Source organism: Camelus dromedarius, chromosome 12 (assembly GCF_036321535.1).
Source record: "Camelus dromedarius isolate mCamDro1 chromosome 12, mCamDro1.pat, whole genome shotgun sequence".
Classification (NCBI taxonomy): domain Eukaryota; kingdom Metazoa; phylum Chordata; class Mammalia; order Artiodactyla; family Camelidae; genus Camelus; species Camelus dromedarius.
In genome coordinates, this window is record NC_087447.1 from 52390677 (window position 1) to 52418414 (window position 27738).

At 45.0% G+C, this 27738-nt stretch overlaps 1 protein-coding gene across 2 annotated transcripts in view; it reads right to left on the minus strand.

The window, feature by feature from the left end:
- The window catches only part of TENM4 (teneurin transmembrane protein 4), a 2614938-nt gene that overhangs the window by 275095 nt on the left and 2312105 nt on the right, over positions 1 to 27738 (minus strand). The window contains exon 1 of one of the 2 annotated variants that reach the window (XM_031460439.2): positions 1821 to 1920. The exons of the other annotated variant lie outside the window; for it this stretch is intronic. The gene's annotated coding sequence lies outside the window, so the exon portion shown is untranslated. Of the gene's footprint in view, positions 1 to 1820; positions 1921 to 27738 lie in introns of those variants that run through there. 2 annotated transcript variants of the gene reach the window in all.

Here is a 27738-nt window from a genome sequence, read left to right on the forward strand (position 1 = left end):
GAACAAAGTCTAGGAGAGGTCCTGGTTAAGGGGTGGGGCCTGGGACAAACCACTTTTCTTTGTCACTGGGGGATGGGGTGGAGCATGATCTGGAGGTCTTCAGCTCACTACCTAGAGGATCTCAGGTCATGTGGCCTTCTGCACCCTTTCAAAGTTACTGTCTATTAATACTGACCATGTTCCTAGGTGTAAAACAGCTGGGGGCAGGATCACACCAGCTCCCCACTTTGGGTCCTTTGCCATGTTTTCCCTCTGCCCAGAATGTCCTGGGTTATTAAAGCCCTTGGTTATCTCTACTTGGTGAACCCCACTTATTCCTTCAGCTCTAGTGAAGCCTCTTCCAGGAAGCATACCATGATTACCCCACGCAGAGTGGAGGCTCCTTCCTAAGTCACCCACATACTAGGTTCCTACATCCCTTATCACCTTGGGGTGTAATGATTCCAAGAGAATCATTCTCTGAGAATCCTTAAGTGCCAGGCAGTGTACTGGGAGCTTTCACATACAGGCTCTCTGTAAATCCCCTGGAGGGAGGTGGGTTGTGACTGTGGCCATGACTAACCTTTACTAAACTTCTCTATCCCAGGCCCTGTGATGAGCGCTCATCTGGGTACTATCCTGCCCATGGTATATTTGCTTGAGGAAACAAGCTTAGAGGCAGAGTGACTTATCTGAAGTCCCACAGTGATAAAACTTTTATTTAATGCAGATGTCTGATTTTAGAGACCATGGATCCTGCCTTATCTCTCTTCAAATCTCTGCCTCCTTCTCCAGAACTTAGCCTGGAATTTAGTGCCACACAGGCACTTAATAAATGTTTGCAACATCAACACAAAACCTACATATTACATGGGGAAAGTCTCATTTCCTTTCCTCTTCTTCGATAATCAGGAAATCTTGGACCATTAGGGAGATCCCAGATTACCTCAGGTATATCACCCTCCCTCTTATAGGCTTGAATTCCCTCCAGGCTTTGAATTCTTGCAAAGTGGACTGGCCACTGCTGGACACAGAGATGGCAAGCACCTTGGCCCAGGTCACACAGCACCTGACCAGGAGCTAAAACCTGGATCTGCTGGCTCCTGGTCAGCCTGGAGTTCTTCCACCAGACTACCCATACCTCTTCTCCTTAAGAGAGTCAGGGTAGAGTTTAGAAGAGGAGGGTTATTGTGGAGACAGCCCAGTGGCTCTCTCTGCAGTCAGCATTCAGCCCTGCAGCTGCCTGGGACTTCAGGGCCCGCATCTCCAAGGCAGCATGGAAGCCCAGGAACTTTCAATGCCAGCATTAGGTTGCAGGTAGTGGCCTTTCTCTCCACTTGCTTATGGTCAGTGGGGACACTATCATACCAGTCTCTTAGGCAGGGTTGTGAGGAGGATCCAATAAAGCAACAGTGGCTGGCACAGTCCCTGGCACACAGCAAGTAGTCAATCAGTGCTCTTTTTATTATAATTTTTCTTTTCTTTTCTTTTTCTGCGTCTATCTTTGTCTGGGTATATTTGCCTGACTCGGTCTCTACCTGCTCTTTCTGTAACACTTTGTCTATCTGTGCATCTCTGTCCCTGCAGCTCTGTCTGCCCGATGTCTGTGATGGGGGTAGGAACAGCAGCCCCCCAACCCCCGCACACCCCAGCGGCGCAGCCGGGCAGGAGCGGGACTGCCCGAGCCCATGGATCCCGCCCCCCCGCCAGGTCCGCGAGAACCCCCAGCCCCCCATGCACCAGGCCCCTCCGCCCCTGCAAGCGACCCGAGCAGGCAGATTAATAGCATCGTCAACAAAAGGAAACCAACCTGCAGAAGTTAGGAAGAGAGAGGGACTTACCGTTCGCCGCGACCCCGAGGCTGGCAGAGCCACTTTTAACTAAGAATGAATTAGGGACAAACTCTTCCTCAGAGTCTGAGTCCGGGGTTGGCTGGGCCACACCGTTGCCTAGCAACCGCCTCTGGCTCTCATTGGCCGGAGGGGAGGGGGGCGGGGAGGGGGACTGCTCAATAGGGGTTGATGAAGCGGATGAACAATGCAAGGGAGCACCTGCGAACCACAAAGACAAACACAGACAGAAAAAAAAATAATGAAAATTGGTTTTGAGGCACACGGGGAGCGGGGAGGGAGCAAAATAAAACACGCATCAACAGGGGGAGGGGGCTCCCAACACTGGGCGATCTACTGCACACGTGGTCCCGGGGGCGGGGCTGATGCCTCCGAAAAGTTGGTGCAAACTCCTTCTGAAGAGCTGGGGGCGTCGTGCAGAAGTCTGCACTCTTGCGAAGAGGGTGCCCCTCGGAAACACTCAGGAAGCCCTTCCTGCTTTGCCTGTTGTCTGAGAGAGGCCTGAAAACCTGGGGTCTAGTCCTGGCGGGGCTGCGTTATCTATCAAACAGCTGCTCTCCTCTGAGCTTCAGCGGCCTTGCTGGCAAAATGAGCAGCCGGCCGCATTAGGTGATCGCTGAGCCCCTGCAAGCTGTCCATTCTGTGATGTCACCGAACTGAAATGATGTTCTTATTAGTGAGATTTTAATTCGACATGCCTAGAACAGGCTCTGGGCCTCATAAAAGGTAGAGGGAGCTGGAGAGAATGATTCAGCACCCCCCCCCCCCCCCCCCGCTGGCATTCTAGGATTTCAACACACTAATCTTCTACTTTTCTAAGAATATGACATTTTCAAATTTTTAAGGCCTAACATTCTCTGCAAACCTCTCGAGAGCAAGAATTTTAGCAGTCTTTTCCATTTCTGTATCCCCAGAATCTGGCATAGTGCCTGGCACATAGTAGGCACTAAATAAATATTTGCTGAAGAGATGAATTCCAGGTGTCTAACAGACTGGAATCCACAAGTTCTAATAGTCTCAGACGAAAAAACCTGTACCTTTTTTGGGCACTAACATGCTGTGTGTTCCAAGACGCACTAAGTCAGGATGCTTGACTGCAAGTTTCTAACATGTCAGGGTTCTACGATTCTAAAATCCCAGCTTTCTACGGTTCTGTGAGCACACTCCCAATTCTGCAGGAGGAGGTGATAGATAGCCTGGGACAAGAGCTTTTAGGTCAGACAGTTTGCAGTCTTATCTGCGTGTGGCCTTTAGGCATGTGCAGTACATCGTGTACAAGAGAGGGAAGGTAAGCACAGACATATAAAAGTATACAGTACAAGACAACGCATCCACTGGACAGCAAGGGCTGCTGCTTTTTTCCCACTTTGATGACAGGTTTAAAACACAATCAGATCCATCTAGCTTTTCAGAGACTGAAACTTAGGAAACACAATGCAGCCCAGACATGCCATCAGAAGATGTGGCAGAGCTCTAAGGGGGAGATGGCACAGAGAGCTGCTGACTGTTGGAGGAGGGGGAGCTTTTTGTGGTCTGTCCACCAAAAGAAGCTCACTCAGTTCAGTCACCAAATCCTGCAGGATTCTGCAGGTTCCATGACTCTTATGTCAACCCCTGAGCCCAACCACGTGTAACATTTTACTGAGCTGCTGTGGATGCCTTTGGCTGGTTCATATTAGAAATTCAGTAAGAACGACTGAGGCAGCAGGATCAGTGATTGTGGTAGAATCTCTGGGTGGCTCTCCCATCTGCATTTTGATTTACCTAAATATCTGGGTTATGATTTACCTTAAAATTATCCAAACCAGTGTTTCCAATTCACCCAGGGAGAACCTTCCCTGACACCACTTACCATATAGCAAGCCCTAAAGATTAGTTCTTTTCTTTGAACTAATCTTTTTTTAGTTCTGTTATCACATTGGCTCCGCTGTTTTTGTAGTTATCTGTAGCTGTCTCGCGTATAAAAGCATATGGCCCATTCTTACAATAGAGTACATTCTTGGAGTGGGCTTTGGAGTTCAACAGAATTGGGGCTTGCATCATACCCTAGCCTTCTATTAGCTGTATGATCTTGGGTAAATTTCTTCTGGTTCCTCATTTGTAAGTTGGCAACTCCCCCCCTTCTATAAAGTTACTGTAAGGACTAAAGATACTATATCCGGGCATACAGTATGCTTGAGCAAGCAGAATTCCAGGGTCAGTGATTACCAAACATTTACTAAACTGAATGAAACCATCCCACAAGGAACCCCAGTCAAGATTTCCCTTCCCTTGCAATCCCAGTCTTGGAAAGATTCTGTCAGCCAGGCTGCATTTATTAAGCAAATATACATTCATTTCCTCATCCTTTATTAACCAAAGACATCTTCTAATCTCCAATCAGAGCTTTTGATGAGCTTGAGATAACCAGTACCATACTATGCTGAGTTGTTAGAATTTCAGACAAAAGTTAAGAAACATGATATGTTGTTCCGGGTGCTTGTTACAGCCTCTTCCTGAGTAAATCTGTCAAGCTTTATGAAATAAATAGTTCCAGAACTAAGTAAATTCTTCCATTGCAAACATCAGTGATCCTAGGCTAAGGAAAGCCTGTTCCCTCACAGGTCTCACGCCTGTTTCCTCTCCCGTCCATCCACTCTCCAGGCCTCACCCAAGGTCCTTAGGGTTGCTCTGAATATTCATAACCTAGCATTCAAAGCACCTAACAAGGTGCCAGACCCTTAGTAGGTGCACGATAACTCATGAGGTTTCTGTGAAGTACAGGTATTAATTGGAAACATCTTAATTCCCTTCCTCTTTTCATCAGCACCGTTTAATTTAAGTGGCTCCAAGGTGGGGGCACAAAACCATCTCCTGGCTGCTAGAAAATTCTAGAAATATTTATATTTTAATCTAACCTTTTTTAATATCTAATATCTATTTTGTATATGTTATATTTATAATGTACATAATACATTTGTATTCAAAATACATTAATCAAAAGCATTGCTGAAACAGAAATAGACTCACAGACATAGAAAATAAACTTATGGTTACCAAAGGGGAGCAGGGAGAGGGATAAATTAGGAGTCTGGGATTAGCAGATACAAACTACTATGTAAAAATAGATAAGCAAGGTTCTGCTATATAGCACAGGGAACTATGTTCAATATCTTATAATTACCTATAATGGAGAAGAATCTGAAAAAGAATATATATATATATATATATATATATATATATATATATATATATATATATATATATATATAACTGAATCACCCTGCTGCACATCTGAAACTAACACGACATTGTAAATCAACTATACTTCAGAAAAAAACAAATAAAATAAAATGCATTGCTGTACCAATTTGGCATCTACAGAAGCAAGGCAGGTTCATAGTAAAAGAATGGGCTCTGAGTCCAGACCCTATGTTTGAATTCTAGTTGCGCTATTTGCTAGCTCAGCAGTAGTGACCTCAGGCAAGTTACTTTACCCTTTGTGCCTCAATTTCCTCATCTATGTAATACAGATTTAAAAAAAAAAAAAAGGAATACCTACTTCACAGAGTTGCTCTGAGGATTAAAGGAGTTAAAACAAGTCACTTGTTGCAAACAGCAAGGCAGCCAGTAAACACCTAGTAAACTTTAGATGTCATTGTGCATAAATATGTGTATATAAAGTGAGGGGAGCTACTGTTCTTTTCCTTTTCTTTTTTGTAAGAGCAGTGCATGACCTCAGAAGCATGGCAAACACTTTCAATCCAAAGACATTTCCTAAACACCCACTGGGCAGTGAGAAGGTGAGGGGTATACAAACTGTGAGACACGGCCCTCAAGGAGCCAGTGGGAAGGGAGGGAGAGTGTCACATGCAGCTCTAAGCAAGGCCGAGGTGGGACCTGTCAGAACAGAAGACAGCCCAGTGCGAGGGAAGGATGGTGGGGAGGTGGGGTGCTCACTTCAACCGGAGGAAACAAGAAAGGTTTTCTGGAGCCATAGAGGATTCCAGTGGGAAGAGATGAAGATGTGGGGGCTTGCACATCCATGGCAGAGGGAGAAATACTTTGCCTCAGGCCCTCATCCTTCACCTGGTCTCAAGAAACCTGCCCGTCCGTCTTCACTGTATCTCTCAAGTCTCAAGTGCTACCATTAACTCCTCACTACCACTGGTCTGCTGGGACTTGCTGGCCTGCCCTCATTTCCATGCACTCACTGCTCTCTCTTCTGCCCGAGTCTGATTTGCACACCTTCAGGGCACCATCTGCATTGAATCTATCTGAACAGTACCCTCTGGAGCCCAACTACAAATTTTGCCTCTGAGCTTTTGCATATGCTGTTCCTTCTTGAACATTTTCCTTCCTATTCCCTTTTCTTCATCACTACCACCCTGTGTGTCTCCCTAGCTCCCACCCAGTCTCAGGGCTTAACCTCATGATCACCATCCCCAGGAGGGCTTCCCTGATTATCTCAAGCCTGGGTTTGCCACCCCTCCTGGGGGCTCCCTGTGCTTTCCTTGTTGCTACACTTCCCACACTGCTGTGCTGACTTGTTTGTGGCCACCCACTAGCCTGCTTGGCTTATCAACTACCATATTCTCCAGTTCCCAGCACTGTGTCTGGTACACAGAAAGCACTAGTAAATATCTATTAAAAGAAGAAAGGATGGAAGGAAGGTAGGAGGCAGGATACCTTGATTATGGCACAAAAGGTCTATGGAAAAAGAGTAGCAGGAAATGAGTCTCTGAATAGCAGGCTTAGGCCTTGAACACAAGGAAAAGGAAATCAGACCTTAACTGGGGAGTCACAGAAGTTCTTAAAGCAGGAAAGTGACAAGACCAGGGCTGTACTTTAGAAGGATCTGCTCTTTAAACTGAAGACTCAGCCACCCAGGTCTCCTTTCTATTTGGCTCAGATCAGCCAGCATGTTGAAAGCCCACATGATCTGTGGGGCCCAGATACACATTCATGTAGGCAAATATGGATGCCTGATGTCACAGGACCAGGGAATTGGGGTTTTGGGTGGCCTTCCCATGTATTCTGATCATCAGCTGAAGGGAAACCTGGTATTATAGAATCTTCCATTGTGCCTTTGGTAAAATGAGATGGGATTGGAATGAACCTCCTTACGTCTCTTCCCAACAACAAAGGGGGCCACTGAAGGGTAAAGGAGAGCCATGAGGGTGTCCTGAAAGGAGGTCTCTCTGAGCCTAGCTCTAGCTTACAGTAGACAAAGGTGGAGAAAGAAAAAAACAAAGGGAGAGAGTGTAGACACCCATGTGGGTGAGGGGTGGGGGTAGGAGTGGGAACAAACATTTGCAGAGCACCTCCCAGAGGCCAGGAACTGGGCCAGGTGTTTTACAAGATCTCCTCACAACAGCCCCATGAGTTGGAAAATCCATCCCCATTTTCAAGGCCAAGAAATGGACAGAAGTGAAGTTATCTGTCTGTGGTCACAGGTCCTGGGTGAGAACGCATAATGGCAATGCCGTGTCCACCGAGCGGTGTGAATTAAAGGCATCAGCCCTGGTTTGCAGTAGGGAAGGGGAGAGTGCCATCCATCAACTGAAACACACCTAAAGTGCAAAGACTGTAAGTTTCCTACTGAGCAAACCAGGGACGAAAGCCCAGGTTCACACTGGCTGTATGACCTGGAGTGAGTCACTTCACATTTCTTAGTCTTCATCTTCTCCTTTAAAAAATGCTGTGTCAATACTCACTGCAAAGAGTTTTTGAGAGAAGTGATATTATGCTTGTAAGCAGCATGGGAGTCTCATGGTAAGAGCTCAACCAACGTTAATTCCCTTTGCCACCCCTCTGGCTGTAGGTCTTTGAGAGTAAGAACAGGGTGGTTTTGGGAAATAAACAATGACAGATCTGCAAGATCTTTTCTCATTACGCATCACTTGTTGACATCATATGAGAGGAAAAGTATTAGGGAGACAGCTGTGCTACACGAAAGGAACACATGACAAGGGAATCCTGAGACCTGTAGACACAGCCACCTCCGTTACTCCCGCCTTCGTGTGCATCGAGGGTAGCTTTCCTGAGCATGTGAAAAGTACCCTGTAACTAGGGCAAGCTGTGCTCAAGGAAGAGCCTTCTAGTACTCTGTATTCTGAGCTGTCTTTGGAATATGCTGTGAGACTAAATTGTGAAGGCTAGCTATGGACAAGTTCATTATTCTGTCAAAGAAAAAAAGACCATTAACAAAATGCACTTTTTAACACTTTTCTCAGCAGTCCTAAGAAATCCATCTAAACACCCAAATGGAACCTTATTGATCTACATTAAACCCATCTAGGCTATGGTAGTGAAAGTCACTGCCCGCTCACGCAGCGGAAAGTGTGAGTCTGACCTGCAAACCTGGAGCACTAGCTGTGTGCCACAGAGAGGGCACTTTCTTCACAGGGGTTCCCTCGATTAGAGGATGAGCCTCCTAATATCCTTTTAATTGGCAGCCCTGCATTTTAGAAGCTTGTACATAAAGTGCTTGGCATAGCACCCAGTAAACAGCAATTACTCAATACGTGACACCTAGAAAAAAACCAAAACAAAACACTCAGACCTAAGCAGGTAACTCATCTCAGTGGAATCCTGAGCTGATGGATTCACCCTTCCCATGAAGCCTGATTATGTTTCATCTTCTCAGTCTCCTTTCTGTAAATATTCTAGCCACTCCACTTAAAACCAAAGGCATTTGTTCTTTTCTCATGAGCCAACCTCATATCTATTTCCTCTTAACAGGGCAGCCAGTTGGTCCACTGTTAAGAAGTAAAACCTTATGCAGTTCTGTGCAGAGGATGGGGCACTGAGGAAAACTGGAATCTTTTTCTACAAGAGGACCAGGAACTCCTCTGTAGTGGTAGCACGCCCTGCTTCTGATGCCAGTGAGTGATGTTCACGTCTACTGCTGAAACACCCTAGCCTGCCCTTCAGGGACCACAGGTGCTCATCTCTGTGTCCTGGCCTGGCTCAGAGTCTCAGCTCAAAAAGGTTAGCAGAACTGGTTCCCATGGTTATTTGCAATGGATTGAAATCCACTGCTGTGAAGCATTTCAAAGTGCTACATGCACCCCAGTGTTCACAGCAGCATTATATACAATAGCCAAGACATGGAAGCAACCTAAATGTCCATCGACAGATGACTAGATAAAGAAGTCATGGTATACTTATACAGTGGAATACTACTCAGCCATACGAAGAGTAAAATAATGCCATTTGCAGCAACATGGATGGACCTAGAGATCATCATTGTAAGTCAAGTAAGCCAGAAAGAGAAGGAAAAATACCATGATATCACTCATACGTGAAATCTAAAAAAAGAAAAAAGAGGACACTAATGAACTTATTTACAAAAAAGAAACAGACTTGCAGACATAATACACAATTTTATCTTTACTAGGGGAAAGAGGTTGGGAAGGGATAAATTTGGGAGTTTCAGATTTGCAAATGTTAGCCACTATATATAAAAACAGATTTAAAAAAAAACAAATTTCTTCTGTATAGCATAGGGAACTATGTTCAATATCTTGTAATAAGCTTTAATGAAAAAGAATATGAGAATGAATATATGTATGTATATGCATGACTGGGACATTATGCTGTACACCAGAAATTGACACATTGTAACTGATGATACTTCAATAAAAAATAAAATAAAATAAAATAAAAAGAAATAAAGTGCTAGAAACCTGAAGCTAGAGCACTAGAGGGACCATTCGTTCTGGTTAGTCAGTGACAGCCCCAATTGAGATCTGTTATCCTGTATCAGTTAAAAATAGTGCCCTATCTTTGCTCTAAAAACGCTCTGATTTGGACACCTAGTGGCCACCCCATTTTAGGGCATTAGAGATTCAGTTCTGCAGCAGAGGCTATAGCTTGCTACAAGAGACTAAGGGTCAAAAGAGGTACAGGTCAACCACAAGCTGCAGGATCACGGGCAGGGCCTCTGACCTCACTGGCCCTTACGTTTCCCATTAGAGAGTTGGATCAGAACACCCTAAGGTTCTTTCATGGTGCAACATTCTACAATATAGGAGTAATGGTAGTCTGCACCTCAAGGGGTTGTTCTGAGGATTAAAGGAGACTTCGGAAAAAATGCAGGATAGAAATGATTACAGTTATAATGGAAGATCATGTTCCTTCAGTATAGGAAATGCTCATACAACATTGATAGAATAAATGAATTTGTATAAATGTATTCCTATACAAAAGATGGGCTGAAAAACATCTTTAACAGTGGTTATCCCTGATAAGAGAAATTTTTAATTTTTAAAATATGCTTTTATATCTTCAAATTTTTCTACAATGTCAGTTATTTTTACCCTTTTAAAAACTATTTTTTAAAACTTCAAGAGAAAATGAAATAATAAATGTGAAAATATCTGGCATCTAGTGGGTGCTAAATGTTGGTTTTAAATACAAACAAAACTTTATATACCGATATTGGTAATATAATTAGATATAAATTGATTTTTAAAGGGTGAAAACCTTTTAACTGAGAAATTCCACTTCTAGGAATTTACCCACAAAGACAATCTTGACTTTTCAAAAGATTTATTTGTAAGGCTATTCATCCCAGCATCATTTGTAATAGTCAAAAGTAAAAAATTTTCAAATAAATCTTAAGGAAAGGAAAAACATCCTTTATGTTAAAAAGTGACTAATTATATAAATTCAGGCACATCAGTACAATGCTAATGTGCAGACATTATCAGCCAAGCTTGTAAAGAATATCTAAAGACTTGGGAGATAGGATATGAAAAAAGAATGGGGCAAAACTGAATAAAAAAGAATTCTGACAGTTGTTTCAGCGTGTGTGTGTGTGTGTGTGTGTATGATTAACAAAAGTGTTAATACTTGTTACCTTAGGGCAGTAGAATTATAAATAAATTTTACCTTTTCTTTATATTTTCTAATTCTTCCAAGGAACCAATGTGATAATGAGATTTAAAAAAAAAAAACAATAAAAGTTTTTTAAAGAGAAGAAAACACACACATAGAGAAAGGCAGCAAAGACAACAGCTCTGCTTTGGGTCCCTCATGGGATGAGCTTGGCAGAACTGCAGCCTCCCTGGTCCAAACTCGCCTTCTTTTCCAGCCTATTAAATCTTGTGGGTCTTCCTCCCCCGGCCGGGCAGCTCCCACTAAGTCAACTCTCTTCTCCTTGACAGTGGTTATTTTCAGAAGCAGGTCTGGGGCCATCTGTCTCTGTGACTTATGTTGGGAAAATGATCTCTGGAAAACAGGATGCAGTCAATTTCTCAGGCTCAGCTCTCCTCCTCCTCACAGATTTCTCAGGGCCACGTTTGTTTGTTGTTTGTTTGTTTGTTTGTTTAAGCATTCACCAGGAAAAGAACTCTGTTTTCACCTGCCTGCCTGGGGAAGCCCAGTGCCTGCTGTACTTTACACTTCAACACTGAGACAAGAGTGACTTAGGTCCCTCTGGTCTTCACAGAGGGATGGCCTACCAGCTAGTCTGCTTGTTTGATGCAGGTATATTAAATGAGGGCATCCACTGATTTTTTTTGTAATAACAGCTTTATTGAGATATGAATACATGCCATGCAAGTCACCCATGTAAAGTGTACAATTCAATGGCTTTTAGTATATTGACAGAGTAGTACAATCATCACCACAATAAATTTTAGAATATTTTCATCACTCCAAAAGAAACCCTATAGTCATGAATAATTACTCCCCATTTCTCTCCAACCCTCTGCTGCCCCAGACAATCACTAAATCTATTTTCTGTCTCTATAGCTTTACCTATTCTGGACATTTCATATAAACGGAATTATACAATATATGCTCATTTGTGACTGTCTTCTTGTACTTAACATGGTGTTTTCAAGGTTCATCCATGTTGTAACATGAATCGACTCCATTTCATTTCATTGCTGAATGACATCTCATTGTACAGATGTACCACATTTTGTTTATCCATTTGTCAGTAGATGGAAACTTGGGTTGTTTCTACTTTTTGGCTCTTCTGAATAATGCTGCTATGAACATCTGTGTACAAATTTTTATGTGGAGATACATTTTCATTTATCTTGGGTAGATACCTAGGGGTGGAACTGCTGGATTGAGTGGAAACTCTGTTCAACCTTTTGAAGAACTGCTGGATTGTTTTCCAAAGTGGCTGCTCCATTTTATGTTCCCAGCATTTGAGTGTTCCAATTTCTCCATAGCTTTGCCAACATTTGTCATCATCTGACTTTGATGACAGCCATTCTAGTGGGTGTGAGGTGGCATCTCACTGTGGCTTTGAGTTGCATTTCTTAATGGCTAATGATGTTGAGCATCTTCTCATGTGCCTACTGGCCCTTTATATATCTTCTCCGGAGAAATGTCTATTCAGATCCCTTGCCCAGTTTTAAACTGAGTTATCTCTTTTTTATTATTGAGTGGTAGATATCGATTCTTTCATCAAATATTTATTTTGTGCCTACCCTGTGCCAGGCACTGTTCTAAGCATCACTGATAGGCAAGGAAGAAAAAGCTTTGCCCTCAGAAGCTTACCTTCCAGTGGAGAACAATCAATACACAAGTAAGAAAATAACTATACAGAACAAGATCAGGTGGTGATAGATGCTATGAAGAAAGGTTTAATGCACTAAGAGGTTGGGAGTGATGGGATGGGTGTGCTGTTTTAGGTAAGGTGGTCAGGGAAGGTCTGTCTGCAGAGGTGACATTTGAGCAAAGAACTGGAGTAAGTGAAAGAGTGAGTCACATAAACATTGGGGGGGGGGTACTTTCGAGGCAGAGGACCCAGCAACTGCCAAGTCCCTGCAGTAGAAGCAAGTACATTTGAGGGACAGCGAGGAAGCTAGCCTAGCTGGAGGAGCATAAGGAGGAGAGTGCTAGGAAATGAAACTTGAGAGGCGGCCAGGGGCCAGGTTACAGATGTGCAAATATTGCAAACTAAAGGCCACTGTGCATACGTATTCTTATTAGTGAGTTCCTTGAGGGCAGGAACTGGTTTTATTTATCTCCATATGTCCCCAGCCCACACAATGATTTCATATACAGTGGGTACCCAGTACATATTGGAATGTACTTTATCTTATTGGGCTACTAATGAAAACAATGTGAATAGTATTTACTCAACAGTTACAGAAAATTTTCACACCCATGATCTTATTTGATCCTTGTTACATCTGAGTGTTGTAATGACCATTGCCGCCATTTTACAGATATAAAAACTGAGGCTAGAGGAGGTGCTATGACTTGTGCAGGGACATACAACTGATAAGGGATCAAGTGGGACTCCAACCCAGGGGACGGGCAGCAGTAAGATCTGGATTTAAAACTGGTTATTGTGGTTTTAGGTAGGTTGCGTCCTCTTTTAGAGCCCTGGAATCTTCAGGATCTGGGCCTAACTTCCAGGGGTCCTGTGAAGAGTAAATAAATAAAAGCTGCATGTCTGGGCCCCACCACGGGCCTGGCATACAGCAGGTGCTCAACAGTGGTGGCTCTCCCCAACCTCTTATTACCAGTCCTACCTGTATACTAAGGCAGGCTCTTCATGTGCTGGCTTGACTGGGTACTGGAGTTAAAATCAGTCCTTCCCCTGGAAGGAAGTCCAGTCTCATGGGTGAAGGAAACAAATGCATTATTTAATGAGAGGCAGAGGTGCTGGAGGAGGATGAGAGATGGTGGAGGCACTGGGAGTTGAGAGCAGGGGAAAATGGGACGAGCTGCAATTATCAGCTACAACCCCAGGTTTTGCATTTTCTTTCCATCTTTCCTGGGAGTGGCTTCCAAAAGCAGTTTAAGATGGTCCATCCAGGCCTCTGGAGGCTCAAATCAGGCTGGACCGAGAGGCCACATTCTGTGGGATGTGGGGGAGAGGGGAGGCATGAGGCAAGCTGGATTATCTCTGTCTGTCAAAGTCTGCTGGCAAATGTCACCAGGGAGCCACTGAAATTTATGGCAGGCCTTTAATGATCTGTGGTCACAGAGCACTCTGTTCAACTGGAAGACTCAAGCTTTGGACTTTTGCATTGAGATTTGATTAAAAAAAAGTGCTTTCCAACAGCTGTTTTCAAAGTCATTTATTACTTCCTGAGTTTAAAGTGTGTATATATATACATTATATATATAAAATAGATATACACACGTGTGTATATGTTATATATATGTGTGTGTGTATATATATATCTATACATACACCCATACATATACATATGTAATATACATCTCCCTCCTCCTAATTCAGTTGCTTCACACAGCTGCAAAATTCCAGGCCCCAAGACACAGAAGGGCACAACCTGACTATTAAGCCCCACTTCTACCCAGATACTAGGGGAAGGATGGAGGTATCAACTGCAGAGGAAAGAGGCAAGAGATAGGGAGCTAGCGGGGAGAAAGGGCCAAGGTGCTGGAAGGAGAGGAGACACTGATGTTAACTGGGTACCTACTGTGTGTGCAACGTTATGGAAGCTTTACATACAGCATCTCAATCAACCCTCACACCCCCTGCAAAGGCATCAGGATCTCTCCAGCTGACAGATGCAGAATTTGAGGTCTAAAGAGAGCCTGTTCAAGGTTACCCAGCAGATGGGTGCAGGGCTGTGTTTTGGGCATTTTTCTGTCTGACCCTAAGCCTCCACGTGTCCCACTTAAAAAATCTGAAGGAATAAGAATAATAAAGAAGAATATGCACTTGTAAATTCGAAGGTTTACTTCCTTGATTTCTCCTCAGCCAAGGGAACAGAACAATGATGTTTAAAGGAGTTAAACACGTGCTCGAAGCCCCAGAGCTAGTGAGTGTGGAGCTGAAATTCCAGCCTAGGCCACCTGAGCCCATGGCCAGAGCTCTTCCTAGAAACTCACTCTGTCTTTCATAGAATCTTAAATTGGGGGGGGGGGGGTGTCAAGGATTAGTGTTATCCATGAATTGAGCAAAGTTTAACCAGGAAAAGAAACTTCTTATAAAATAAAATCAGAATGATATATTTACCAGTATGTCTAGTTTTCTGAATATCTGTTATATTTCAACAAAGGTTTTAAAAATACCAGAAAGTCCCATGGTGTGAATGTAAGGCATGTAGTGAGGGGAATGTTCCTTAAATAGTTTTCCTGCATAAACACCCTGATTCTAAACAGCTTTCCTTGAGCTTGCTCACCGTGCCAAAGCCTCCTTCCCTTTTGGTTTCTACAAAGCTTTTTGAAAAAACTTTTGGGAAAGCACAAGTGCAGTGAAAGCCAAGCTTTCCAGAAATTCCTCTACTCCCACTCCAGGAAATGTCGAAAAATCAAGGAACGCAGTTGGTGGGTGGGGGTGGGAGGGAGTGCAAAAGCGGAGAGATGGCTGCCCAAACCCGCCCTCAAGTGACCGGGTCTCCCTGAGACTGAACTTCCCCAGAGGGAGGTGCTCAAAGCTATTCCCCTTTAGGGGCTTTTGGGCAAAAATCAGAAGAAAACTGGGTTGTTTTTAATCCCAAACTACACTCTGTACAGAAAGGAGTCTTTGAAATAAGAGAAGGGAAAGGAATAAACACCTACCAAATGCCGTCTGTGCACCAAGCACTGTGCTAAGCACATCTTTACCCGTGTTTCCAACATAACCTTCGCAGCAAGTATCACTCACTCACTCCGCAAATCACCGAGGGGCCCTCACATGTCAGGCTCTCTGCTTGGAGCTGGAAACACAGTGAGGAGCAGAATCCTGTAAGGTCCTGTCTGTATTAGTTTCGTTTCCTTGGGCTGTTGTAACCAAGTGCTGCAAACTGAGTACCTTTAAACAACAGAAATGTATGGCCCCACGGTTCTGGAGGCTACAAGTCCAAAATCAAGGTGGTGGCAGGGCCAGGATCTCCTGAAACCTGCAGAGGAATCATTCTTTACCTCTTCCTAGCTTCTAGTGGTTGGCTGGCAGTCTCTGGTGTTCCTGGCTTACAGCTCCATCACTCCAACCTCTGCCTCTATTGTCACATGGCCTTTTCCCTCCACCTGTGTCTCTGTCTTCAAGTGGCTATCTTCTTACAAGGACACAGGACATATGGGATTGGAAGCCCACCCTACTCCAGTATGCCACCATCTTGGTTAATTACATATGCAACAACCCTATTTTCAAATAAGGTCATATTCTGAGGTACTGGGGGTCAGGGCTTCAACATGCATTTTTTTTTGGAGGGGGCCCAATTCCACCAATCACATTGACCCTGAAGAGCTTGTACTGCAGAAGCTCCCTTCTGAAGGTGAATAAGGTTAAGGCGGAGAGGCTAAGTGACCTACTCACGATCTACAGGCAGAAAAATCACAAATCCAGGTCTGATTCCAGAGCCCCTATTCTGTCTACCACACCACCCTGTCTTGCCAGCATGGGGTTCCTCAGCTGGTGGTCATTTATACAAAAGGAGCTTTTGCCGCCATCATCACATTTAGTCCTTGTGACACTTCTACAAGGTGAGCACCCTAATCCCATTTTACTGACAAAGAAAATGAGCTCCAGAAAGCTGGAAGGCACTCAGTTTTCAAGAAGAGGAGCAAGATTGAACCCAAGTGGCTAGACTATGTACCCAGGCTCCTACTGCAGCCATGCCAAGATCAGTGGCCCTTTGGCTGGGGACTGGATACCAGCAATGGAGCCAGAAAACAACACAAACAGCTGTGAAAAGCCCTATCTCCAAAGCTGTCCAGGGAAGGACAGCCACCTTGACTGAGGGCACTGGACTGGAAAAGAAATAATGATGTTGGCTGCTTTTGTTTATTTTAACCAAAAAGGCTCATCTGGCGAGGGAGAGGGAAGAGCCTGTCTTTTGGAAGCTAAAGCCATTCAACATCCTGAGCCCAGGAGTTCAGATGCCCTTCTCCCTGGAGAGCAGAGTCTGGTCCCTGCTGGCAAGTGGGATTTCTTGCTTCCTTGTTGTGGAGGGGAGGAGGTGAAGCTTGAATGTCAACCTCCTTGGGTACTTCTTGGGCAGAGCCAGAGAAGCAGCTTCCCTGTGACTTTTGTGCGGGCACATGTGGCCTGCATTTGCCTCGGATGTCATGAGGTTTGGGGAAACGAGGGAAGAGAGAGATGCCTGCAGGGTAGGAAAGATATGTGGGATGTTCCCACAGGCCAGGTCCACAGAGTCCAATGGTCTGGGAGGGGTGTCTGGTTCTGTGTAATTGGTCACAGGTCCCTGAGCTGGTCCAAGGAGGGAAGTGTCACCCTCTTGGGGAAGGCAGCCAAGCATCCTGCAGGAGTGTCCTGCCCACTGGGTCCTATGCACCCAGTTCTCAGCAGTCCCACAAGAGACTCCCACCAGCACCCCCATGGAGCTCGGGAGGGGAATCAGATGGGGTTCTAGCTGCCTTTGAGAAGTGTCCAGTTGAATGGCCAAGCCAACCCAGAATGGGTAATTACCCTGCAGAGCTATGAGAGTGGGACCACAAAGAGAAGGCCCTGAATTTACAGCGCCTTGGGGCATGTGGCACCTTCTGGCAGGAAGCGATCTTTCAGTAGAAGTCTAAAGGTGAACCAGGAATTGAAACAGAAGACGCACGGTGGGCATGTGCTTCTGTGTGGTGCGTGCATGTGTGTGCAGGGGTGGGCTGCTTTCAGAGTCCTAGGCGGAAAGAAACGCACATACACGACTATTAACAGCGAGTATGTCTCGGGTAGAGGTGAGGGGAGCCATAGAGGGAGGACTGAGAGAAAGAGAGGCAGGGTCAGGTACTACACAAAGGCATCTGGCAGAACCCAGGGCCACCCCTGCTCCCTGCGCTCTCAACCCAGCATTGGTTAGCCACCAGGCGGGGCCACATGAATTAAGTCACCCAGCTTCTCTGGGTCTCTAGCCGAAAATCACCATGATTACACAGGTGGCCTTCTAAGCTCTCATAGAGCACCAATAATACAAATCAACATGACATGCTATTCCACCTAATTCTCCTATCAGCTCTCTGAGTTTCTCTTTATTACCCCCATTTAGCAGATGGGAGCAGGGAAGTTCAGAGAAGGTTAAGTGACTACATTCTGTAAGTCTTTGAATTCCTGAAAGAAACTGCCCTCAGGCTTTCTGCCTGAATAACTGAGTCTTTTGCTCTCAGGGGAATTTTATGCAGCAGAGAGAAAGATGACTTGTTAATAAGAACAGCTACCATTGATTGGGAACTTTCTCTCGGCCAGATACTGTACCAAGCTGTGTATAGACATGCATGCATTTTAATCCTCACGACAATCTTGAGAGGGAGGGACTTTATTACCCTCATTAGAGACAAGGAAACTTGGACTTACAGTGATCAATTCAGTCGGCCAAAGTCACAGGGGGGACTGGAAAGGGGATAGCCAGGAGGTGGCCCCAGGTGGCCGCCTCCAGCCACAGCCTGAGCTCCTAATTATTTCTCTGTGAAGCTTCAAAGGAGCAAAACATTTGAGCCCAATCTGTGGGTTTATATATGAGGGGACTGAGGCCTGGAAAAAGAGGCGAGCAAACAGAGCCACACTTGCTCTCTTGAATTTCTCATCTAACAAGGCCCAAGGCCCCATAATAAGGTGGCAGCAGAGCTGGCCTTGTGTCATTAATATCAATAACAGTAAGAGTAATGAGAGGCGGCCTGACACAGAGGTTGGAAGATGGCCTCTGAAGCCAAAGGCTTGAGTTCAAACCCCAGTTCTGCCTCTCGGTAGCAGCTACAATCCTGTGCACATTTTTAAGCTCCCTGAGCCTCAGTTTCTTTCTCTGTAGAACAGGGATGATACGATACCCACTTCACAGGGCCGAGCAGGGATGAAAGTACCAGGCATAACGTAAGCACTCTGTCCACGTCTGCTGTTAGGACTGCTTCACTCCCTGCTCCGTGCCCCGCGTGCTTCACCTGTAGTTCTCCCAGCACCCAGGGAGAGGGGTTATTATCCCTGTTGCACTGATGGAGGAACAAGTCTGGAGAAATTAAATAACCTGCCTGACATTACATAGCATGGGAGCTGTAGAAGCTGGGCTGGAAGCTCCACCTGTCTGAAGTCCAAGCCCACGTTCTTTCCCACAGTAATCCCCTCCCTGTGCACACAGCCTTGCAGAGAGCACTGATATCCATTACTGTGAAGTTTTAGCCTATTTTTCAATGCTGATAGCTCTCACATCTCCATGACAGTTGTGCACGTGCATGTGCAAGGTTCTGATGAACAAGAGAGCGCAGCCCCAAGCGGGATGGAGGGTTGCATTCAAGTAGCATCTATTACTCTATGACACAATTATAATTGTTCCATGAGGATAATAACAAGCCACCCTGTGTGCAGAGTCTTCTATCGTTCAGAAAACCCTTTCAGATCCATTATCTCATTGTGTCCCCATAACAGCACTGGAGGCCGGGGAGAGTTAATTGTGTTCTTTTACATTTACAGCAGCCACTCCTGGTTGCCGACCAACATCAATGGCCCTTGATAATAGAATCCTGACTTTGTTCGGCTGGCCAGGACTCCGTGATGGGTCAGGGAGTGGATCCTGACTTGTAAATCACAACGGTCCTGCTCTACAAGGAGCAGGACCGTTGTGATTTACAACAGCTCTACAAGGACAGTAGGACCGCTGTCCAATCAGATACAAGGAGAGGTCTCGAGTTTCCCCGGACATTGTGACATCTGGACACAATACCTGAGACCACTGTCAGTGAAGCCAAGAAGGTGAATCTGAGCTTTGATGAACAGGCCTGGAACCCTTCCACCTCCGGACTTCTTGTTAAATGAAGTAACAAATGTTGAAGTTAATGGTGATTGTTAAAGCCAGTTTGAGATGGGGTTTAGTATACGGCAGACTAAGACTTCACTCCTTCATAAAAATTCACCTCTCACTGCTTTTGCTTTTCCCTCTTATTTTCCAGTCATGCCCTATGCTAAGTACTTTATGAACTTCACTTAATCCTCACAAGAACCCTGAGTGATAGGGATCGCTGTTTCCAGGTTACAGCTGGCCTGGTCACGGCTCACATGGCTAGTGTGGAGTCTCTCAAAGACCAAAGCCCATGCTCTTCCAGGACACTATCCTGCTGCCCTCACTCAGTTGCCAGCAAACTGTAGCTCAGGTCCCTCTCACCAACATGAGCAGCTCCTGTCTCTGTCCCTGGACCACGACTTGCCAGAGGGAAGGCACGAAGGACTTCTTTCTCAAGAAGCCTGGCGAGGGAGGCTGCACAGTGTTTCTGCTGCTGTGTCCTCAGCTAGTAAGTGAGATGGTGATACCTGCACTGCAGACAGGCTGTGGGGCCGGGAGTGGGTGGTGCCCTCGGTCTCCCTCTGAGGACATGCCACTTTCCTTAATGGACAACAATCCCTGGATCTTCTGGTTGGCAAGTAGCACACACCAGACCTTGGGAATCAGTGGCAAGCAAACAGAGCCACCCTTGCTTTCTTGATTTTCTCATCTAACAAGGCAAATATGCTTGGAGACCTCATCCTATTTGAGCCCGAGGCCCACTAAGGGCTGTAGCCTCTTCTGGAAACTGGTGGCCGGCGTTGCCCCTCTTCTCAGGGATGAAGCCAGGGTCCAATGTCCCGCCCCCTGGGCTGTTGTTTCCTGTCTGCTTCTGTGATTGACAAGTGATGACACCTCTGCTGCAAGCCTTGACTTCCTCTCCGAGGGTCCCCTGCAGCCCGTCCAGGCAAGAGCCATTGTGCCTCAAGTGGGCAAGCTGGACGCTGCCCCTGCAGCCCCCTCACACCCGCACTGGGCCTACTGCCTTGGGATGCTCTCACCCTCCCCGGGGACTCTGCTCTCCTGGCTGCTGTTTTCCCACCCAGCTGCAACGTCCCACAATCCAGCCAGGTCTGGGCTAAAGCACTTCCCTCGGAGGGGCTTATCCAAAGGCTAACAGATGGCTCTCCACGTCAGAAATTATTTCCTGATGCCCAGCTGAGGCACCCCAGGCCCTGCATCACCCGTTGGGGGTTAAGTCCCGGCTTCTCCTGCTCTTTAGAACCTTCGCTAATGCCACACGTCAGCTAAATTGCCCTCCTCTATGCTTTTGATTTGCTCTTTTACATTCGCCATCTGCTCCACGGCATATTACTGATGCCTACTGTGTGCCAGGCCCTGCCCCAGGCACTGGGGACACAGATGGATGGCACAGCTCTGCCCTCACAGAGTTCACAGTCTAAGTGGAGATTCTGATGAGAAGACTGACTTTAGCCCAGGGTGGTACGTGCTGGAGACCAGGGGGCCTCCTGAAGGTGGGGAGAGGCTGGCCTGGCTTGTTCCAAGCCCGGCAGAAGTGAGTCATTCCACTTGTAGAGTGTTTGCTGAACCAAGAGATGTATCAGAGTAAGGGTAGCCTCTGCTCAGGTTCTGGAGTTGACCTTAGCGCCAGCCTACGCCTCAGGTAATTTCCAGTCATTGTGGGGTGGGGGTGGGGTGAGGGCAGTTGGGATGAGATTGGGGGGTGGGAGCACCAAGGGGTGGGGGAGTGGGTGGGTGGGGTTAGGTGGGGAGGTGGAAGAGTGGGGGAGTCAGGGGTGGGTGGCAGTTCAGGACAGGGTCAGGAGCCCTGGCTTTTAGCCTCAGCCCATCACTAACTTTCTCTGACTTTGAGCAGATCTCTAGCTTATCCAGGACTTGGTTTTCTCAGCGATAAAATGGGAGGCCTCAGGGAATGTTCTAGAAGTGGGTGGTCATCCACCTGTCAGGGAGCATGGGGAAGGGATTCTGGCAGCAGGAAGGAGAAGAAGAGGAGGTGGTTCAGGACAAAGTCCCCAGACCCTCCTGACTCTGGATTCTGCATGGCTCTGGGCCTCAAGTTTCTCGTCAGGAAAATGAGGTGATCGGGCTTTGGAACCAGGTGGATTTAAGTTCAGCCCCATCTCTGCCTCTTGCTTTGTGATCTCTAATAAGTTACTTCATCTCTCTGAGCCTTAGTTTCCTCAAATGCAACTTTGGGTTTTGCAACATCTGTCTTACTATATTGGTATAAGGCTTAGAATACTGTAAATGATGCCTGGCACCATATTTGGCACAGAGTAAATATCAAGTAAATGTTAATTCCTCCTCCTCCTCGAAGGGGTGAGATGCCTTTGAGAGTACTTGAAAAGGAAAATTTTGCTGACACGGTTTATCACCTGAGACGTTAGTGGGATGAGGGGTGGAGACTGCATCTGTCTCTTAGGATCAGAGTCTTCTGGCTGGACTGGACCTTGAAATCAGCAACTGTCCACCTTCTTCCTGCACCTGCCCTCCCAGTTCCAATGACAGAATCTCCTCCACAGCACGGCTGCTGCTAATATGCCTCCCGGCACGAGGAACTCACTACTCACTTCAGAGGCAGGCTGCTCCCTTCTGGTTCAGCTCCAACTGCCAGAAAATTCTTCTTTCTAATGAGGCAAAGTAGTGCTGCTGCTCCTGCTTCTACTACTACTACTATTACTAATCATAACCAACACAGGTGTGACGCAGAGATATTTCAGGTTCAGCTCCAGACCATGGCAATATAGTGAATATCACAATAAAGCAAGTCACACACAGTTTTTGGTTTCCCAGTGTGCACAAAAATCATATTTATGCTGTACTGTCTATTAAGTGTGCAATAGCATATGTGTATGAAAATAATGTACATACCTAAATTAAAAATACTTTCTTGCTAAAAAATGCTAGCCATCATCTGAGCCTTCAGCGAGTCATAATCATTTTGCAATAGTAACACCAAAGATTACTGATCACAGATCACCATAACAAATATCATCATAATGAAAAAGTTTAAACTATTGCAAGAAGTACCAAAGTGTGACACAGAGACACAGACTGAGCAAACACTGTTGGAAAAATGGTGCCAATACACGTGTTCAAAGCAGAGTCGCCACAAATCTTCAATATGTTAAAAAAAAAATGCAGTATCTATGAAGCACAATAGAGCAAAGTGCAACCAAATGAGGTCTGCCTGTAACTGGAAAGTGACTAAGAACAGAAACTCTAGAACCGCCGGCCATTTAAAATTTAAAATAAAAAAATTAAGATGTTAATTAATTAAAATTAAATTTAAAAAAATCAGTTCCTCAGTCACAGTAGCCACATTTCAAGTGTTTAACAGCCCCACTGGATAGAAAATCAGGGCTGCGATCCTGGCTCTACCACTGACTCGCTGTTTGATCTCACTCAAGTTCCTTAGCTTCCTTCTGCCTCAGCTTCCTCATCTGTGAAGTGAGATAATGGGGTAAAAATGGTGCTTGCCTTTCAGGGCTTTTTGTGAAAATTACTGAATGAAAATATGGAAAGTGCTTAGAACCGTGCTGGCTTTACAAATGTTTGCTAATTAGTAAAAACATCACGGGTCTGATATCCACGCTGTGCCACGCTGTGTGCCAGACACGTGACATACCCGTGTCACACACACATTTTCTCTCCACACGTGAAAGAGTATTTTCACAAGCCCAAAGATAAACTGCTGGGTCAAAGAGCATGAATATTTAACATTTTACAGAGACAGTGCCAAATCACCTTCTGAAAGAGAACGCACAGATTTTATGCCTTCACCAATAAAGTATGTTTCCTCATAACCTGAGCAACCCTGGATAGTTTTAATCCTTGCTTATCTGAGAGATGTAAAGTATCTTGAAGTCATTTTAATAGTTGTTACTTTTTTAGTGAGCTTGAGCATTTTTCTGTGTTTATGTATATATTTACGTATCTGTGAATTGCTATATATTTCGGTATTATTTTTCTTACTGGATTGTCTATTTTTTCCTATTTATTGATGTTAAGGTTTTCTGTAGGTTAAAGAAAATGATATATTTTATATAAAGCAAATATTTTCCCATTTTCCTTTGACAATGTTTATTTTGTTGTTTTCTTGTCCTGCAGAAACACTTAATTTCTTTCTCTCAGTCTTTTTTTTTTTTTTTTTTTTTTTAATGGCTTCTGTGTTTGGTGAAAGTCAACCAATTTCCTGAACTATTGGCAGGTCTCCTCAGGCCCCCTCGGGGTCTGAGGGCCAGAAAAGAAGCTCATGCAGACAAAAGAGGGGCACTGCCCCCACTCCCCCACATGCACTCAGGAGACCCTCTGCATTTGATGAAGTCTTTCCTTTCCTTTCAAGTCCTTAGCCTCCCTCTAGGGTGTATCAGGAGAAGGGTACAATCCCTGCAGAAAATGTGATTCTCATTTGAATACACTAGGAGCCACTCTCTCTTTTTTTCTGGGCTCTTCGTCCTCCTGGAAGGGATGTGCAAAAATGTCAGGGCACAGAGAATGCGATGAAAATCTGGAGTTTTAGCAGACCACCCAGCAAAGTTACTGGTGAAGTCTTGACCCACAGAAGCTGTGTGAAATAATAAATGTTGTTGTTGTTCTTTTAAGCGGATACATTTGAGGGTAATTTGTTACACAGCAGTTGAAAACTAATACATAAGAGAAAGACAATTTAGATTAATGGATTAAGCCCTCCTCACAGATAAGCTTAAATCTTAAAGGAATCACAAGGCCAATCATCTCTGCCCTGCCTGAGGGCTAAGATTCAGGTGGCTGTTTCTCAACCTATAGCCTGGTTTTCAGTTGTTCCCTGGTCTTCTTGATTCCCTTTAACTTTTTATTTTTGTGCTATATCCATACAGCTAAGGCCTAGACCTGAGCTGCTGTCTTCTTTAGCTGTATCCCCTTAACCTTAATCTAGGCCTGAATAATGTCAAATCTTACAAAGAAATAAAAATTTGTCACTGGTTTATTAATAAATTAGCTGTATTGAACTCCTGAGCTTATCAACAGCTGTGTTTGATACCAACTCTCTTCATTAGAATGTTAATCATTAGTGTCAAGATTTGCCTGGTTCTATTAACATTAGCCAGAGGTAACGTTTTGATCAGAACTGAGCACTGAAAGACTGTGGAAGAATCACAGAATGTAGGAAAGCACCTAGAAATAGTTTTGGCCCAGTTCTTCTGTCTCTAGGCAGATGTTTTAACTTTGTTCGATTATATCCATTGCTCAAGACTCGCACAAGATCCTTTGGCAGCAAATTCTGCTTTCTACTTGTTGTTTAATCCTCTTCATCAAATAAGTCCCTTTCCAACCCACATGCATTTCCACTGCTTTCATTTCAACTCCTTTTCTTTTGCTTCATCTTCCGAGGACATGAACGAGCGTTAAGAACTCTCTTTAGAGAAGCCCTTTGATATATTCACAGAGTAATTAAATCGCAGTTCAGCCTTCTCATCTGCAGGTTCAACAGCTCCAGTTCTTCTGCACTAGCCTCGCGGGGGCTGTTCCTGTGTCCTAGGGAGGGCCCTCCCTGACTGCTCCCCTTCTCTTCCAAGCTGCGAAGTGTGACGAATGCAGCCCTGGCCTAGCGCAGACCATAAAAATGATGGTTTCGCACTTCTGCCTCCTTTACTGGATCACGGTATCATTTTAGAACTCATTTTCAGAGTTTCAGAACACAGATATGTTAGAGGCATAGCTGTCATTTTTTCCCACCCGCAAATTTTAAAGCCCAGGAAACTATGGCCCAAAGAGGTCTCTCAAGGTCACCAAGTGACAGATTGGCTGGGCTGAGTGTGGGGCCCAGGCAGCCTGACTTCCTGCCACCTGACCTTCCGGCCTCATTTGGGTATGTCCTCCCACCTGTGCTGTGTCTCCAACCTCTTAGTGCCACTGTCAACAACAGGACCTAACAACAATCTCCACTGCAGCACTGTTTGCAACAGTGAAGGCATGGTAACAACTACTCCATGGAATATTCTGAGGCTCTTAAAAAGAATGAGGAAGATCTAAATGTACTGCTAGGGAGTGATCTACAAGATCTATTATTCAGTGGAAAAACAGACCAGCAACAACTTGCAGAACAGCAAATAGAGGACATGATTCCACTTACATTTGCAAAGGGTACACACACATATGATTCTGCATAGAAATTTCTGGAAAGATGCACTAAAAGTGTTAACAACAGGATGGGGTGGATGGTAAAGACTTTTACTTTTCATTTTATACCCTTTAGCACTGTTTGAATTTTTAACCATGTGGCTTTATTACTTTTATAATAAAAATAGTATAAATGTTTAAAACGTTAATACTGAGAGCTTTCATTTCTTCCTTGTCACACTTCTCTACTGTTTGACTTTTTCAACTACCATGTATCACTTGTGTAATTACAAAAAAGATATTAAAAATAATGCTCCACATCTAAATGCTGGTTCTATAGTAATGCTTTTAGGACACAGGACACAGAGATGGTACATGCTGGGCAGGTGAGATCAGGCTGTCACATGACGGTGGTTTCTCAGTGTGTGCATGTGTGTGTGTGTTTGTGCTGGGTGCGGCTGGAGTTGTTGGAGGTCGTTTTTTGGTTTCTAATGACTAAAGGGGCTGCTACTGATACCCGGTACTCTGGAGCTAGGGATGCTAACAACACGGACCCAAAATGCCAATGAAGCCCTGCTAAGAAATACTGGTGAAAAACTGAAACGCAGAGTTTTCAAATGTCTCTATCTATTCTTTCATTTAAATTTCACATCCCCTTTGAGGTTTTAAAAAACAGTATTCCTTATTACCTGTTGTCAACAGAGAGGAAATATCTGGATGATAGGTTACTCAGACACCTCAGAAAGGGAGAGTTCCCAGAGGACGAAAAATGCAGACAGTGACAGAATTGTACCTAGCAACCAAGAGGTTGTTTGTTTATAACAGCACTGTATCGGGCCTATTATATCTCTTACCAGGGCTAACAGGGTGATATGTCCCTATTTTACAGAAAAGTAAACTGAAGCCTTGAGATTAGACCATTTCCCCGGGGAGGAAATGGCTCAGCTCAGACTCCGGTCTGTGTGTTTCCAAAGCCCTTGCTCCTTGTACTTCCCCACGTGGCCTCCCTCACAGCCATGCGAGGAGACCAGGTGGCACCTGGAAGCAATTTCTCCTCTGGTTTCCTCCCTCCAGGACCCATGCTACTTTGGTAGGGAATTCACGGTGGGAAATTAACCTCTGTCTGCAAGGGCCAATTATACAGTCTAGAATAAAAAGAGCACTGTGGGCCTAGACCCAGGCAAAACACTGGCTCCCCCTCCCTCTGCCACTGCCTGTGGTGGCAGCTGGGAAGAGCAGGGAAGCGGGCAGGGGAAATCCCACTCTATTTTGAGAAAATAGCTGTGTTTGATTATACAAGCTATAAAGTTGGGACAACTATGGATTTTTCCTAAATTTGAAAAATGATGAGCCATTAACTTCTCACTCTTAAAGTAGATCCATTCAAAAGGAATTTGAGTCCCTGTGCCCCCTGGTGAGCAGGAGTCAGGGTTACTGCAAGCTTTTCTTAGGAAGAGAATAGAAACTCAGATCCACAAAAACCTGCTGGAGAGAGAGACTGGGGAGCAAGAACAGCTTCTAAGAGGATTTCTTCCCACCATCCCAGTGACTCTGGCCCCTCTGCCACTGTGTCCACAAATGTAGGCACAATGCATTTTTTTTCCTACTGCAGTATTTTATATTTGTCTTCACATCTTTGAGATGCCTCTCAAGTATCACTCTTCCAGGAAGCCTTCCATGCCCACTCCAGGCTGATTTAGGGCCTTCCAAGTCCCCAGACTTCCCTCTTCTCCTGTATGATCTCACCTGTGTCATAGGACTCTTTATCTGATTGGACTGTGTCTTTCCTCGGGACAGAAAACATCTCATGCATCTCAAAATTCCTATGGCTTAAAACAGCACAGACATTCAGGCAGGGCTCCACCTGACAGATTCTAGGTGGTATATAAAGCCATTTGTTCTGCCCAAGTTAGTGTTTGATGTGTCCTTCAGCAAGGAACTGGGCTTTAACAGGTGGATGAGAGAAAGGGCATTTCAGACAGAAGGAATAACATGAGCAAAAGCAAAATTATGAAAATGATTAAGAAATAGGCTGTGAGTAGGGAGGAGAGCAAAATGATGAAAAGCATATTTTAAAAAAATCAGTCTTGAGAGGAGATCCTAGTAACATGATCACAGTCTATGTGACCAGAGGTGATTTACGTAACTGCTCCTTGGTT